Source organism: Ceratotherium simum, chromosome 32, assembly GCF_057802395.1.
Source record: "Ceratotherium simum simum isolate JZ-2026a chromosome 32, ASM5780239v1, whole genome shotgun sequence".
NCBI lineage: Eukaryota > Metazoa > Chordata > Mammalia > Perissodactyla > Rhinocerotidae > Ceratotherium > Ceratotherium simum.
The window spans coordinates 33,941,074-33,959,227 of record NC_141931.1 but is presented as its reverse complement, the minus strand read 5'-3'; the positions used below and the strand labels follow the sequence as shown (position 1 = coordinate 33,959,227).

At 36.2% G+C, this 18,154-nt stretch overlaps 1 protein-coding gene across 12 annotated transcripts in view; it reads left to right on the top strand.

The window, feature by feature from the left end:
- The window catches only part of ZMYND11 (zinc finger MYND-type containing 11), a 122,511-nt gene that overhangs the window by 59,461 nt on the left and 44,896 nt on the right, over positions 1-18,154 (top strand). The window contains exon 2 of one of the 12 annotated variants that reach the window (XM_087420892.1): positions 11,706-11,752. The exons of the other annotated variants lie outside the window; for them this stretch is intronic. The gene's annotated coding sequence lies outside the window, so the exon portion shown is untranslated. The remainder of the gene's footprint in view (positions 1-11,705; positions 11,753-18,154) is intronic. 12 annotated transcript variants of the gene reach the window in all.

The following is an 18,154-nucleotide window of genomic DNA, read 5'->3' as shown; positions in this document are numbered from 1 at the left end:
GTAACTAGAGGGGAATGGAATGTGGAAATGGTAAAAGTGAAATACACTCATTTTTTTCCTCCCCAGATAGAGTAAATGGTCTTAGATGTCTCTTGAGTCCATCTGCTCTTTCTTATCCTGCCCTGGGTTTTAGCCATTGTCATTTCCTGCCTGTGCAGTAGCAGCAGCTTCCTAGTTGGGCTTCCAGCCTCCTGGTCTTGGTAGTCTCTGTTTCTTCGTATCACTGGTGTCAGAGATGTTCTTCTGAAACACCATCTTATCAAATGCTCCATGATTGAAAGCCTCTTTCTGTTGCCCGTGAAGTCCAAATTCCTGTGCAAGGTATTAATACCTCGGCTTTCCTCTTCTGCATCATCTCCTCCTACTTCCCGCTCACTGTGCTACAGTCCAGACACAGGGGGCTCTCCCCAGGTCCTCAGATCCACAGTTTTCTACGCTCTGCCTGGGATGCTGATACTCCTGGACTTGTCTACTAGGCCTACTCCTCTTTCAAGTCACATCTCCTAGGAAGTTGTTCCTGATACCTTTATATCAACCTGTGTCCCACATTTTATCAGTTTTTTTTCTAGATTTTAGGTCTGATTATGTTCTTAAAATCTTCTTTTGATTTCCCCATTGTGCATAGTGTGCAAATACCTGAACAGGGCATTTGTGCAGAGCCCTTCACAATTAGACCCTGCCCTGCCTCTCCCTACTCAGAGTTCCATCTGATGAGGCTCTTCTCAATTGCCTGAGCGCTCTATTGTTTTGATTCTTTATTTTATATTTTTCCTTTATTAATAGACAGAAAATTCCCTTTCTTTTAAGATACAACTCAAGTATCATCTCCTTTGAAATATTGATTCATTCCTTACTAGAACCAACCCCATTCCCCTTATTCTTTGCTCATGTAGTAATACATATAAAATATAATTTTATTATTTATTACAGCTTCTTATGATCTTTAAAAAATATTTCTGCTTCATTGTGAGCACCTTGAGGGTAGGGCATCCATCTTTCCTGTCTTTGGATCTTAGTGTGAAGCATAGTAGCTGGGAATAGGCACTGAGAAAAGTTTTCTTCAGTTGCATTAACTGCGGAAGTAGTTTCAGCGAGGATTATAATAATTCAGAACACTGAATCATTATTTTGTGACAAGCACTGTGCTTTATATGATATATCTCATTTAATTTTCACAACAATTCCATGAGGTCTATTGTCATTATCCTCATTTTGCTGGTGAAGGTGGTAAAGCTTAGGTGGGTGAAATAAATTGCCTAAAGTCACACAGGTTGTCAGTGGCAGAACTGAAATTTGAATATAGATCTATCTGGTGTCATAGTCCAAGCTCTTAACCATTAAAAGTTTCCTTTTGATATTTAGTAAGTTTATATTTGTATCCTTGCAAACTTTGAAGTTTTTCAAACACTGTCATCTACATGATGCTTCCATGTTATCTCATTTCATCCTAATGGCAACTGTGACATTCAAATTAGCCCCACTTTATAGGTGAGGAATATGAGGCTGTATGAGTAAATTATTTGTCCCAGGTTAAGTGTTAGAGTTAGGAAGAACCTCGTTCTTCATAGTACTTCAAAATCTTTAAATAAATTCATTGATGAAGGATCTACAAAGATGTTGTTTAGGTTTTTAAGTTTATTACTATTTGTTCAATGCAATTTTAAAATAAAATATTTGTTTTGTGCCTACCCATCCATAAAGCAACTAGTGGCAGATCATTATTATTATTTTTTATCTTTTGATTGTGGTAAAATCCACATAACATAAAATTTACCGTCTTAACCATTTTTAAGTGTATCGTTCACTGCTATTTAATACATTATCATTGTTGTGTAACCATCATGACCATTCATCCCTATAACTCTTTTCATCTTGTAAAACTGAAACTTATTACCTATTAAACAGTAACTCCCTATTCTTCCCTCCCCCCAGTCCCTGGCAGCCACTATTCTACTTTTTTGTCTTTATGATTTTGACTTTTGTAAGTACCTCATAGAAGTGGAATCAAGCAATATTTGTCTTCTTGTGACTGGCTGATTTCTTTTAGGATGATGTCCTCCAGGTTCATCCATGTTGTACAATATTGTAGAATTTCCTTCCTTTTTAAGGCTAAATAATATACCATTATATGTATATACCACATTTTCATTATCCATTTACCCATCAACAGGCACCTGGCTTGCTTCTCTGTTTCAGCTATCGTGAATAATGCTGCTATGAACGTGGGTATACAAATTTCTCTTTGAGTCTCTGCCTTCAATTCTTTTGGGTATATACTTGGAAGTGGAATTGCTGGATCATATGATAAATCTATTTTCAGTTTTTTGAGGAGTGTCCATACTGTTTTCCATAGTGGCTGTACCTTTTTACATCCCCACCAACAGTGCACGTGAGTTCCAAATTCTCTGTATCCTTGCCAGCACTTGTTTTCTGTTATTTTGATAATAGCCATCCAGATGGGTGTGAGGTGGTATCTCATTGTAGTTTTGATTTGCATTTCCCTAATGATTAGTGATTTTAAGTGTCTTTTCATGTGCTTATTGGCCATTCATATGTCTTTGGAGTAATGTCTATGAGAGTCCTTTGCCCATTATTGAATCAGGTTGTTTATCTGTCGTTGAGTTGTAGGAGTTCTCTATAGAGTTTGGATATTAATCACTTACCAGATATACGATTTGCAGATATTTTCTCACGTTTGTGTGTTGCCTTTTTACTCTGTGGGTGGTGTCTCTTGATGTAAAAAATTTTTAGATTTTCATGAAGTCCAGTTTGTCTGTTTTTGCTTTTGTTGCCTGTGCCTTTGGTGTTATATCCAAGAAATCATTGCCAAATCTAATCTCTTGAAGCTTTTGTCCTACGTTTCCTGCTAAGAGTTTTATTGTTTCAGGTCTTACATTTAGGTCTTTGATCCACTTTGAGTTAATTTTTGTATATGATGTTAGATGAGAGTCCAACTTCATTCTTTTGCATGTGGATACCCAGTTTTCCCAGCACCATTTGTTGAAAAGCCTGTCCATCTCCCATCAAGTGGTCTTGGCACCTTTGTCAAAAATCTTTTGACTATATATGCAAGGGTTTATTTCTGGGCTCTCTGTTCTATTCCATAGGTCTGTATGTCTGTCTTTATGCCATACCACACTATTTTGATTACTGTAGCTTTGTAGTAGGTTTTGAAATCAGGAATTATGACTCCTTGTTTTTTCTTCTTTTTTCAGGTTTTGGCTATTTAGGGTCTGTTGAAATTTCATATGAATTTTAGGTTGAGTTTTTCTATATCTGAAAAAAATATCGTTGGGATTTTGATAGGGTTTGCAAGATCGCTTTGAGTGATATTGACATTTTAACAGGATTAAATCTTCCAAACCACGAACATAGGATGAGTTTCCATTTATTTATGTCTTTAATTTCTTTCAGCAATGTTTTGTAGTTTTCATTGTGCAAGTCTTTCACCTTGTTGATTAAGTTAATTCCTAAGTATTTTATACTATTTGCTGCTATTGTAAATGGAATTATTCTCATAATTTCCTTTTCCTATATGGAAATACAGCTGATTTTTGTGTATTAACTTTGTATCCTGCTATTTTGCTGTATTCATTTATTAGTTACAACATCTTTTTTGTGGAGTCTTTGGAGTTTTCTACATATAAGATAATATCATCTGCAGAGATAATTTTACTTCTTCCTTTCCAATTTGGGTTCCTTTTATTTCTTTTTCTTTCCTAATTGCTCTGGGTAGAACTTCCGGTACTATTTTTAATAGGAGTGGTGCATCCTTGTCTTGTTTCTAATCTTAGAGGAAAAGCTTGCAGTCCATTGAGTTTGATGTTCACTGTAAGTTATTCATATATGGCTTTTATTATGGTGAGATAGTTTCCTCTATACCCGATTTGTGGAGTGTTTTTATCATGAAAGAGTGTTGGATTTGGTCAAATGCATTTTCTGCATCTGTTGAGATAATCATGATTTTTATCTTTCATTCTATTAATGTGGTGTATCACACTTATTGATTTACATATGTGGAACTGTCCTTGCATCCTTAACGCATCAAGTGGCAAAGCATTATTATTAAAAAATTTTTTTATTTATAAAACATAACCATATTGCAGGATACTTGGAAAATAGAAAGCAGAAAAATAATCACCTGTTAATTTCTCTACCCAAATTCAAGTCAGGGACCCATTTTTTATTTATTTCCTTCTGGTTATCTTTCACATGCTTGTTTTTTTCTCAACATTATTTAGCCTTTTTCCATGTTGCTATATGGTCACCATAAATTATTAGAAGAAGTGGTTGCACAATATTCCATCTGGTGAGACTGTTTGTAATATACTTTGGGAGGGAAGAGGGATAAGAAGCAATGTTTATTGTAAAGTTTATGTTACATTATCTTATTTGCCTTCAAAACAACCATGTAGGGTTGACACTATTAATTTTATTTTATAGATATGCACATTGAGATGCAGAGAGGTTAAGTAACTTCTCCAGGGTCATACAGCTAGTAAGCTGTAGAGCTGGTCTTTGAACTGAGATCTGTGTGACTTCAAAGGCCATGCTTGTTCCACTGTACTTTCGTATTGCCTCCATATGTCATCTGTTGAATTCTTATAACAACTCTAAGTGTTCCAGTTATACAAATGTCCAGTAATACAATGATGAGATTAAAGCTTAGAGGGATAAACAGTAATTAGTGCAGGAACCATTTATTTAGAATGTATTAAGTGCTAGGCACTGGACTGAGCACTTTACTTTCATTACCTCCTTTAGCTTTTATTACAACCCTATATCTATGTATTATCATCTGCCTTTTGATCATCGTGCTGCCATGGTTGTGTTCTTGGATAACTTGGCTATTTCCCGTTTTTGCACTGAGTTCACTAATGTCTTTGCATTATAGCCTTTCCTCATGTTTGAGTTGTTTCCTCACCATAGACACTCAGGTTGTCTCCTGTTTCCCTCCACCACAAATAACCATGCGTTGCTCCAACTCTTCACTACGACAGGTAACAGTGTTTTCTTTTTGACCTGTATGAGGAATTGGTTGGTGTCTATTTTCAGGAACAGAATTCCTCCTTGATTACAGGATACGCGTATATTTAATTGACTAACCTTTCAAGAGAAGATGATCACTCTGCGTGTTCAGTAGTGCACCAGGGTTCCCTTTTCGCATATGTCTGCATACACTTGACGTTGTTCAGTTGCACGGATTTTGTCACTCAGATATTTGAATTTGCATTTCTGTGTTTATTAATGATTTTAAGCAGCTGTTGGTATTCTCAGAAGGTTTTACCTTTCTTTTCTGTGAATGCGTATTCCTATCCTTTGCCCCTTTTCCCGTTCGGGTTGTGGTCTTTTTCTGTTGATTTGCAGTAGCTCTTGTTATTCTAGACATCATTCATTTATACACTTCATGCTTTGTGAACATCTTTTCTTATTCTGTCATCTGTGAATTTACTTCGTTAAACAGAAATTTTTAATTTTGATATGATCACATTTAATATTTTTTGCCTAATGTTTTGTGCTTTTGAAATTTTATTTAGGGAATCCTTCTTAATAAGGCCACAAGAACATTCTCCTACGTTTTCTTTTATTAACTTTATAGTTTTTGTTTGTTTGTTTTATGGGGAAGATTCACTCTGAGCTAACATCTGTTGCCAGTCTGCCTCTTTTTTTTGCTTGAGGAAGATTAGCCCTGAGCTAACATTTGTGCCAGTCTGCCTCTATTTTGTATGTGGGTCACTGCCACAGCATGGCTTGACAAGTGGTGTAGGTCTGCACCGGGATCCGAACCCGCAAACCTGGACTGCCGAAGCAGAGCACACCAGACTTAACCACTATGCCACGGGACCGGCCCCCAACTTTATAGTTGTACGTTTCACAGTTAGGTCTTTTTTTTTTAAAGATTTTATTTATTTATTTTTTCCCCCCAAAGCCCCAGTAGATAGTTGTATGTCATAGCTGCACATCCTTCTAGTTGCTGTATGTGGGACGCGGCCTCAGCATGGCCAGAGAAGTGGTGCCTCAGCACGCGCCCGGGATCCGAACCCGGGCCGCCAGCAGTGGAGCGCGCGCACTTAACCACTAAGCCACGGGGCCGGCCCACACACAGTTAGGTCTTTAATTCATCTATCGTTTTCTTTTTATTTGGTAGTAGGAAAGGATCCAGTTTTATTTTTCTCTCCATAGTGAGCCTGCTGCTTCTTTAGAATTTAAACATTAGAGGCAAAACTTCTTGTGGGAGGTATTTTAGGAGCCCTTATAACATGCCGTTCTAGTTTAATTATGTATTCACAGTACCATTCTTTGTTTGCCCTCGGCCCCTGCAGCCTCCTCCCACCACCATGTAAGGGTCTTTTTTTTTTTTAATTTATTTTTTATTTATTTATTTAGTTAGTTAAGGGTCTTTTTTTTTTTTAATTTATTTTTTATTTATTTAGTTAGTTAGTTACTTAGTGAGAAAGATCAGCCCTGAGCTAACATCTGATACCAATCCTCCTCTTTTTTCTGAGGAAGCTTGGCCCTGAGCTAACATCTGTGCCCATCTTCCTCTACTTTATACGGGACGCCGCCACAGCATGGCTCGACAAGCAGTGCGTTGATGCGCCCCCGGGATCCGAACTGGCAAACCCTGGGCCGCTGCAGTGCAGCGCGTGCACTTAACTGCTTGTACCACCGGGCCAGCCATAGGATCTTTTTCTGTTTGGTGTATCAGTGTATGCCAAGCACCAAAAAACAGTGACTGGCACATGATATTCACTTAGCAGTCTTCAACGATACTTGTTGAATGTTGAGTGAATGTAGGCTCTTTTCTTGCAGCCAGTTGTCTTTTCAACCAAAATCTTTAATAGACCTAGACTGATTCTAATATCAGCTCTCCTATAACTAGCTGTGTTTTCTTGAGGAAGTCGCTTTCCTTCCTTCATCTGCAAACTAATGCCCCTGTGTAACCAGCATCTTAACCAAGATGTAGCAGTTGCGTCACCCCTAGACGTCCTCTTGTACTTTTTGTGGTCAGTCCACCTGACCTAAGCCCCAGCAATCATTGATTTGCTTTCTATCACAGTGATGAGCTTTGCTTGTTCTAGGATTTTATATAAATGGAATCATACAGTACATTCTTTTTCATGATTATCTTTTCTTGGTCAGCATGTTTTGAGTTTTTTTGTTGCATATATTGGTAGCTCATTCTTTTTCCTTGCTAAGTAGTATTTCATTATATGGACATAACCACAGTTTTTAAAATCCATTCACCTGCTGAGGAACATTTAGGATGTTTCCATTTGGGGGCTATTCTGATAAAAGCTGCAGTGTGCTTTCATGTACAGGTGTAGATGATGTGTATTTGGATAAACACCCAAGAGTATAAAGCCTGTAACTGGGGTAAGCGTGAGAGGCACTATTAGTAGCTGTACTGGTACAACATACGAACCAGACAATCCAGGAAAAACGGGTGGAAGGTAGGCGGTGTTCAGTGTGTGTGTACATGGTTTTCATGTATGTATATCAAATAAATATACATGGTATATTTTATTAAAACTTCATTTGTTCTGAAAATATTTTGGTGACGATTAGAAAAAGATATGAGTAGGGTAAATAGAGTAAGGTAATGTATTAGAAGGGGAAGAAGGCTGAGGAAAAGAGAAATGAGGTTTGGACATAAAGTTGAGCCAGGAAGAAAGCTAACAGAGGAAGGTTTTCCATGAAGCCCCATAACTTTTTAAGGATGTGTTCCAAACCTGGCTTTTCCTTTTCTAGAAGCTATTACAAAGGGGAGCCTCAAATGTTAATAATGCCCATTAGGGAATCAGTTGCTTGGTGAACCATAGCTATTTCTAATAGTACTAAAACCAGAAAGAAATTTATTCCTGGAGTTTCCATAATGTTGCAAAGCTCATGGCAGATGGCAGAGGCCAGTCCTGTCTGAGCTCAGAGACAGCTTTAATGAAAGTGTTCCTGTTCTATGAAGAGTGTGCCAGAATGGTACTCTGGTGCTGCTTGCGCTGTTTTTCCCAAGACGAAGGAAATTGAAATGTAAAACTTGCACTATATTTCCATTTCAGGTGTGAAACAACTACATTATTCTCCAACCTGTGGTGATTTTTTGCATAATTACACAGATAGTATTTTCATTAGTTGTATCATTGTTATAAACTAGTAACATTTTTAAAAGTTGGTAAAATTTTGGGATAGGCCTGATTTAATAATGTAAAAAGAAGGAGCAAGCTGTAAAATGTGTAATTCATCATTATTGAAATTGAGACTTTTTGAATTTAAAATATTTCCCTTTTTATAAAATGGAACCAATGTTAACAATAAAATAAGTAGTATATGTATCATAGGAAAAATGTTTTTCCCCTCAAATGAAAACTTTGCCTGTTATGGAAGTGATATCTAAGTTTCCACCTAACTTTAACTAAATTTTATTTTACCGATTTTAGTTAAAGTCATCGCATAAATAATGGAGGTCAAAATCTAAGCTAATAATTTATGGTGTGCCATTTAGGGTAATCAAAATAGAGCAATTTTTGAAAGAAAAAGTATTTTTAGTGCCTTTACTATTAATAATAAAAATAATGGAAAGGGACTTTTTTTGGTTATTGTTCATTAATCCCCCCAAATCTTCTGTGTGTGTTTATATTCAGTAAACACTGTGAATTATTTTTAACTAGTTCAGAGATCAGGGCAATTAAGACTTAGCAGTTATGGTTACACAGGAATTATGAAAGGGGTATAGAAAAACTACTAACAAATTTCAGCTCTTTGTTGGCTTTTTTCCTAGATGGTCACTCTGTAGGTCTGTGATGAATAAAGAGTTTTGTGCCTAGTGTTTAGTGAGAGGGACAGAACTATGCAAGAAGGATTATTGTATTCTAGCCTAGGACCTGCAAAACAAATAGATGCTTGCATATTGCACGTTCTTGCAGCTTCAACTTCTGTATGCCTGTTTTTATTGTGTGCCAGGTACCCATGTGAAATAGAGATAGACAGAGACGCAGGCTCTAGGGTGATGCTGTCTTCCTCTAGAAATTTGTGTTTGCTTCTGGTGGGCACACTAACAATTGGAGTTAGATTAAACTAATCAGAAGTTGACTTGATCTGGTGCCTTTCTGGACTGGTCTTTTTCTAGCTTCACCCTAAGCATAGTCCCTCAGAATCACAGCCCCAAATCTGGGCTTTTGCCAGGACTCCCTCTCCTGGTGGGCCTGAACTATAGTTTTTGTCTGCCTGGCCCCACAAGGCTGTCGAAAGCTCCGCCTAGCTTCTGCAAGTCTCAGTTGCCTCTTGTAGAATTGACAGATGCTCCTAAATTAAATGAATTATTTTTTAGTGTTTTGTTGGGTTTTTCTAGTTTTCAATGGAAGGATTGATCTGAATAACCTAATCAACCATCACTAGTAGCAGAACTCTCTCTCTGTATGTATATACCTATATATACTTTAAAATCTTGTCCTTTTTTTTTAATCTGTAATATTATACTGTGAGCATTTTCTCACAGCATTATGTTTTTTGAAACAAATTGATTAACTGCATTGTATTCTATTGGGTGGATATATAACTTATTTTATATCCATAATTTATTTTACTATTATGGACATTTAGATCCTTTTTTCCCTATAAAATTTTATGATGTGAGGAATATTTTTCTATATAAATCTTGTGTCCCATCTCAGATTATCTCCATAGAAGTGGAATAACTGAGTCAAATGATAGAATCATCTCTAAAGTGTTGATACATAATCCAAAAATGCTTTCCAGAAGATATCTTCAAAAGCATATTGTTGAGAGTGGCTGTCTTAATGCATCCTTACCATCACTGAGAATAATTTTAAATATCTCGCTCACTTGACAGGTGAAAATTTCCTTATTGTTCGAGTTTTGTGTTTTAAGGATTTAAACTCGTTATCACATCTGTGACAAATGCTCTTCCATTTTATTGTGTGCTTTTAATTTGCAGAATGGAAGTTAACGGTAATTACTCTGGAGGCTAGAGAAAAATGAGTTTGGGATTTTTATGTCGTGGAGAAATTCCACATTTCTTATCTAGTCAGATATTTGGATCCCCTGTTATTTCCATAGCTTTTATACTCAGAATGTCCTTTAACATCAAGAGATTAAATCAGTGTTCACTTAAATTTTTATATCAAATTTTATGATTATGATTATTTGATTTAGTCTTTTTTTAGCCCATGAGCCAGTGCACCGGGGCCAGTTGGGAGCCATTAGGTACTGAAATTATGAGGCAGTACTAACTTTATCCAGATCCTCCAGAGTACACTTAACATAAGTGTGTTATATTTCCATCAAAATGAAGGCCTCTAGACTCCATGATGGTGTAAAGTTGTTGTAAGGGACGAGAGGACAGTACAGGTGTTCATCATGTTTTTTAATGAACAGAACACATATCAGTGCATTTTGTGTTGGTTTTTTCTTCCAATGGATATGATCATATTTATACTGTTTTCATTAGTGCGCCCATCTGCCAATACAGTCATGCACTACATAATGACATTTTGGTCAACGGTGGACCACATATATGACAGTGGTCTCGTAAGATTAGTACCACACAGCCTAGGTGTGTAGTTGGCTGTACCATCTAGGTTTGTGTAAGTACACTCTATGATGTTTGCACAATAATGAAGTGACCTAACGACACATTTCTCGGAAGGTATCCCTGTTAAACGACACGAGACTGTGTATTCATTTCAAACAACATGACAAAAGTTTTTGAGATTGAGTCTTTATTAGAAGGGTTAAAGATAGATAATTACTTTTAGGAAATTATGATTCATGAGATTTATTACTTTTGTAAAAATCTGAAATCAGCAATGGCTGTTACCATTAACTATATTTTCTTGTCTTGAAACAAGCAGAATTATCTCAGGGGAGATGAAGCAACTTAGGGTTTTGCATTCTGTTGTTGGATACACTTCAGTGCTCAGCAACACTTAGAAAATAGTATCTTAGGAGAGACATTGGGGGCAAAAATCACAGGAAAGGAAATGGATAAGATGGGAGAAAATTAAAAAGTTATTGAAAAAGTTCAGAGAAATTGAATATAACATTTAAATATTAGACATACTATTTCATGACTTATGCTAAGTGAAATTAAAATAGGAGACTAGATGGCCACTGTGAATGCATCTCAAACCCAAATTGCTATTTTTGCCTCTTTATTTGAAGAAGAAAAGTCCCTGTGATGGATAAACAACATGTAAGAAAATGAGAGGCCTGGAATAACCTTCACCTGAATTATTAGCATAAGTATTTTCACATGAAGTTAACCTGCCTGAGTTCTTGATGATCTAAGGAAAGGAGTAATGGATTGGGACCTTTTGTGACATTTACGGTATCATATAAATCACTCAATCCTTCAAAATTTATTTATAATTAACTCAGGGCGATCTTAAGGCAATCTTAAGGCTTATCAAACACTAAGCCTGTAATGCTCAGTGAGATGACGTTACTCCTCGTTCACCTACCACCTACAGTGCTCTGGCTCAAGTCTCCTTTTTAGAAGAATGAGTGAGAATCAGTATTTTTTAAAAAGAATAGAAGAGTAGGAAAACCTAAGGAATTCCTCAAGTTTAGGCATTACTTTAAGAGCTTGTGTTTGTTGACACTTGCCACTTTATTGATGGTTTCTGTCATAGTAAGTATTAAACCCAAGGTCTTACTTTGCTCATATAAGTTTTGGGTTTATTTCATAGACCACACATACAAAAAGAAACCTCTGGCACCTCAGCTGTGGTGATAGGTATGTATTTAACCTTTGTCATACTCAGTATGTCTTTTTGCTACTTCATTGTTTCCTGTTTTAGTCTTTTTACTCTTATATTTTGCAATCTTAATTTTATGTGTTCAAATCTATCTTTACTTTGTTTCTTCCATTGTTATACTTCATAATTGGTCCCCCAAATAGCTGATAGTTTGTTCTAACTTATTTTTCTGTTATATTTAAATCATTCAAAATTTGAATGTGATGTAGATCTAAATTATTTTTCTTCAGATTACCATTTAGTTATTCCACTATTACTTGCTAAATATTGTTAAATTTTCCCTTCTTTTGTAATGCTTACCTTTCATTTTTAGGTTTTTGTGCTTTTGGAACTACTTCTAGATGTTATGAGCTTTTGTATTGCTCTTTTGTTTGAATTTTTGTGTCATACTACATTGTTTTTAAATTGTTGGTACTGTCAGGTACAATCATATTTCATACCAGCCTCATTATTGCCACTGTCCTAATAGAAAACTTTATTATAACGATTTCTGCGGAGCAGCATTAGTCATTACTCACTTTTCTTCCTTATTAAAACATTTTTTATGATATCATCTGTTTAATTTGGGGATGTTTTTTAAACTCATTACATATTGAGAAATCCTGAATTGGTCCCTGAGACAGAAAAAGATCAGTGGAAAAACTGGTGAAACCTGAATAAAGTCTAGTTTAAAGTACCTACGTGCCACATTGTACCATTGTTAATTAAGAAATGTTTGGTTGTGGGCCGGCCCCGTGGCTTAGCGGTTGAGTGCGCACGCTCCGCTACTGGCGGCCCGGGTTCGGATCCCGGGTGCGCACCGACGCACCACTTCTCCAGCCACGCTGAGGCTGCGTCCCACGTACAGCAACTAGAAGAATGTGCATCTATGACATACAACTATCTACTGGGGCTTTGGGGGGAAAAAATAAATAAAGTTATAAAAAAAAAAAAAAAGTTCCTCATCAAGGACAGATGTTTAAAAAAAAAAAAAGAAAGAAATGTTTGGTTGTTAACTAGACTTACTGTGGTGATCATTTCACAATATATACAAATATTGAATTATGTTGTACACCCAAAACTGACATAATATTATGTCAGTTATATCTCAACTTAAAAAAATAAATAAAATTTTTTTAAAAATTAAGAAATTTTGATAATTGTACTATTTTATATAAGATGTTAACATTAGGAAAAGCTGGGTAAAGGGTATATGGGAACTGTACTATGTTTGCAACTCTTCTGCAAGTCTAGAATTAATTTAAAATAAAAGATTTTAAAAGATCACATTGAAATTCTCTAGTACTCATTTATATAGTCAGCAAACATTTATTGAGTACCAGTTTTATGCAAGGCACTATCTAAAATAATTTATCATCTGCTCCCACTAGTGGTTCCTAACATTGTCTGGATGCAGTTGCAGATAGGTCAGCAAATAGTTCCTGTCAGTCTAAGGCTTTAAAGGGAAGTAAATAGTACCTACCTGTATTTGCGAAAAATTCAAATGCATAATAACAACTATTTTAAATAATGAATACGTGTTCTTAGCCTTTAGACGACACTTTTTTTTTTTCTAGTGAGGAAGATTGGTCCTTAGCTAACATCTATTGCCAATCTTCCTCTTTTTGCTTGAGGAAGATTGTCCCTGAGCTAACATTTGTGCCCATCTTCCTCTATTTTGTGTGTGGGACGCTGCCACAGCATAGCTTGATGAGCAGTGTGTAGGTCCGTGCCTGGGATCTGAATCCGTGAACCCCAGGCTGCCAAAGGAGAGTGCGCAAACTTTAACCACTATGCCGTGGGGCCGGCCCCTAGACGACACTTTTTAATGCATACTAGATCACTTACTCTTTATTCTGATTTGCGAAACCCAGACTTTTTATTCGGAAAATCAAAGCTCTTAACTCAGATCTGTTGCATTTCCAGGTTGAAGCAATACTAGGAGAAAGCACTTCTTTGCGTTGCTGTGGTTCTCATGTTCTAGTTAGTATGAATCCTTCATCCATACCCCCTCCTGATTATCATATCCTTATGAAAAGGGTTCTGAGTCCACCCTGAGTCCTTCCTTGTGTACATCTTTTGTAGTCCCTCAAGACCAAAGGACCAGAATAAATAGCTTTGGTTCTTCATTCTCTTTGAACTAAGGAAGTTGAGCCCAACGTGCTATCCTTAAAAATAAAGTAAAACTCTTCTTGTATTGTGTCTTAATCCATGCTCTGTAGCTATTTGAGTGCATAGTAGCTAAGAAGAGCCATTTGTGTGGTGAAATTCAGTGGATTAAAACATATCAAGGGATAATAAAATGTAATGCCATTCTTGTTAAAAAACAAAACAAAACAGCAAACTGGGACTGGAATGGAATTTCCTTAATAAATGATAGCTACCTTTATCCTATAGCAAGCATCCTATTTGTATTTATATTTATCAGTTTACATCAATGAAATATGTCTACCGATAACCTTCAGCAAGTGTCACATTTAATGGTGAACTATTATAAGAATCTCTTGTAAAATCTGAAACAAGGATGCCTCCTATTATACCCAGCGTGTACATTGTACTAGAGGTCCTAATCAGCACAAAAGGAAAAGACAAGTTCAATAGACTTCACTTAAACAGACACACTTCAAACTACCGAGAGTTTAGCAAAGTTTCTCAGTATATACTAACCACCAACAACCAGAAAATATTATATAAGATAAAATCCCGTTTTCAAAAGAAACAAAAAATATGCAGTATCTGGGAAAAACCCAAAAGATATATAAGAATTTTATGGAGAAAATTATAAAACTTTATTAAGGACATAGAAGGTATAAATAAATGAACGGATGTACCAAGTTCATCAGTGGAAAGACTTAATGTAACGATGTTTCTTCTCTTCAAATAAATTAATCAAAATCTCAACAGTGTTTTTCATGGATCTTGACAGACTGATTCCAAGAGCCAAGATGAGTTTGAAAAGGAAGGGGGGAAACTGCCCAAGATTCGCAGCTTGAGGGGGAGAAAGGAGCTATCATGTGTTGCTGGAGAGATGGTGAGGGTAGCTACTTTTTAAAAGTAAAAATAGTTTTTAGCTAATAAATGCCCAAACAAAATTCAAAAGGGCGTGCTGTGAAAAAGCGTCTCCCTCCTACCCCTGTGTGCTGAGCCACTCAGTTCCTCTTGGAGGTAACCCCTTTTGACAGTTTCTGGAGTATGCCTCTAGAACTCTTGTGCATATATGGAGATAATTATATAATGGTTTTGAGAAATTGTACCATTTTATACCATCATGTTTTTTCACTGATTTTCTTTTTTCTATTGAAGTATAATTGGCAAAGAACATTATATTAGTTTCAAATGTACAACATAATGATTCGATGTTTGTATATATTGTGAAATCATCACCATGGTAAATCTAGGTAACATCCATCACCATGCATAGTTAAAAAAAATGTCTTATGTGGGGCCGGCCCGGTGGCGCAAGCGGTTAAGTGCGCGCGCTCCGCTGCGGCGGCCCAGGGTTCGCTGGTTCGGATCCCGGGCGCGCACCGACGCACTGCTTGGCAACCCATGCTGTGGCAGCGTCCCACATAAAGTGGAGGAAGATGGGCACAGATGTCAGCCCAGGGCCGTCTTCCTCAGCAAAAAAAGAGGAGGATTGGTGGATGTTAGCACAGGGCTGATCTCCTCACAAAAAAAAAAAAAAAAAAAAATGTCTTATGATGAGGACTTTTAAGATCTGCTCTCTTAGCAACAGTCACATATGCAATATAGTATTATTAACTATAGTCACCATTCTGTACATTATATTGCCATGACTTATTTATTTTATAACTAGAAGTTTGTACCTTTTGACTCTCTTCAGCCATTTTGCCCACCCCCGACCCCCCCACCTCTGACAACCACCAATCTGTTCTGTATCTATGATAGCGTATGCCCTCAAGGTCCATCCATATTGTCACAAAGGGCAAGATTTCATTCTTTTTTTAAGGCTGAATAATATTCCATTGTGTGTGTGTGTATTATATATATATATATTTTTTTTCTTTATCCGTTTGTCCATTGATGGACACTAGGTTGTTTCCATGTCTTGGCTGTTATAAATAATGCTGCAGTGAACATGAGGGTGCAGATATCTTTTCAAATTAGTGCTTTTGTTTTCTTTGGATAAATACCCAGAAGTGGGATTGTTACATCATGTGGTAGTTCTGTTTTTAATTTCTTGAGGAATGTTTGTACTGTTTTCCATAGTGGCTGCACCAGTTTACATTTCCATCACCAGTGCACAAGGGTTCCCTTTTCTCCACATCCTCTCCAACCCTTGTTATTTCTTATCTTTCTGATAATAGCCATTCTAACAGGTGATATCTCATTGTGGTTTTGATTGGCATTTCCCTGATTAGTGGTGTTGAGCACTTTTTCATTTATCCATTGGCCATCTGTATGTCTTCTTTGGGAAAATGTCTATTCAGATCTTCTGCCCGTTTTTTAATCAGATTGTTTGATTTTTGCTATTGAGTTGTATGAGTTCTTTATATATTTTGGATAGTAACCCCTATACCATGATTTTTTAAACATAATATATCTTAGAGCTTATGTTATCTTAATGTCTATAATACTGCTTCATTTCTTTTAATGATTCTAGAATAATCCTTGGTATGGTTATATTATAAATTAGCCAGTGCCCTAAGATGTATGTTTGCATTGTTTCTAGTCTTTTCTTGCTGCCAACAATACTAAAATGAATTTTCTTCCTCATATATATATTATTTCACATGTGTCTAAGTGTATGTATAGGATGAATATCTAGAAGTGGACTTGCTGGTTCGAAGGGTGTGTACATTTCTATTTTTGGTAGATATTACCAGGTTGGCCTCCACAAGAGTAGAGCTTATTTACATCTCACCAGCGCTGTATTTCCCATCGAGCCCCATCCACCATTCCTGATCAGGTTAAGGAAGTGTTTACGCATTCCTGTTTTGTTAGGGTGTAGAATTTTACTAAATACCTTTTCAACATGAGAAATCTTTATGATTTCTCACTTTTGATTTATTAATGGGATGAATTATATTTCTAGATTTCTTGATATTAAATCTTCCTAGAAATCCTGGAATTAACTACTTGGTTATGGTATATTCTAATATTTGAGTGTATTAATGTATTAACATTTATTAATTTATATTAATATGTTATATTAGACTGTATATTCAAATATTTTACTTAGGATTTTGCACCAGCATTTCTATGGGACACTAGTTTTCTTTTTTTATGCTGTTTTTGTGGGGGTTTGTTACCAATGTTATGCTGGATTCCTTGCTTCTCCTTCTTTATTATGCCCTAGAAGAGTTTAAATCACAGTGGAGTTATCTGGTCATTAAAAGTTTGATAGAATTACCTTGTGGATCTGTCCCTAACTGATGTTTTTCTGGGGATGCTGTTTCTCAACTTCCTTTATTTATTTCTTTGGAAATTGTCCTTTTTAAGTATTCTATTTTTTTGTGTGTTCAGATTTTGGTCATTTATATTTTCCTAGAAAATCATAGTGTTTATCTTATATTTTTGCACAGAAATGAACCAAGTAGTTGCTTATGACTATTTTAATTTCCTCTTTACATACGGTTGTGTCTCTCTAAACATTTCTTAGTTTGTATATTTTTGTGCTTTGTGTCTTCATTGTTGATTGGATTAGCTAATCTCTTTTTTACTTTTCCCTAAGAAGGAGCTCTTGGATTAATATTGTTAGTTTTATAGGGTTTTTTTTGTGTGTGTGTGTGAGGAAAATTAGCCCTGAGGTAGCATCCATGCCAGTCCTCCTCTTTTTGCTGAGGAAGACTGGCCCTGGGCTAACATCCATGCCCATCTTCCTCCACTTTATATGGGACGCCACCACAGCATGGCTTGACAAGCTGTGAGTAGGTCCGTGTCCAGGATCTGAACCTGCGAACCCCGGGCTGCCAAAGCGGAGTGAACAAACTTAACCGCTACACTACCGGGCCGGCCCCTTAGTTTTTGTTTTTTAACTATCGCTGCTTTAGCTTTTTAATTATTGTTTTTAGATTTTTTTTTTTTTTGCAATTTTTAGATAACCTTTTTGATTCAATGGTTTACAAGAGTTTTCTAGTTTTGTTATTAATATCTGATTTAATTTCAGTGCAGCTAGCAAATGTCTTTATCACTTTGGGATTCTATTAAGGTCATTTTTGTGGCTGATTTTATGCTAAACTTTAAAGAATGTTTCTTGGACCTACTGAAGGTATTTTTTGGGTTTCAGAATAAATTCAACTAGATCTGTCTTATTAATTGGGTCGTCTGTATCCATACTTAATTTTGTCCACTAGATGTTTTTGTGGACTGAGAGAAGTGAATTCAAGTCTCATAATTCTGTATTCTCATCAATATTTCCTTTATTCTTATAGTTTTTG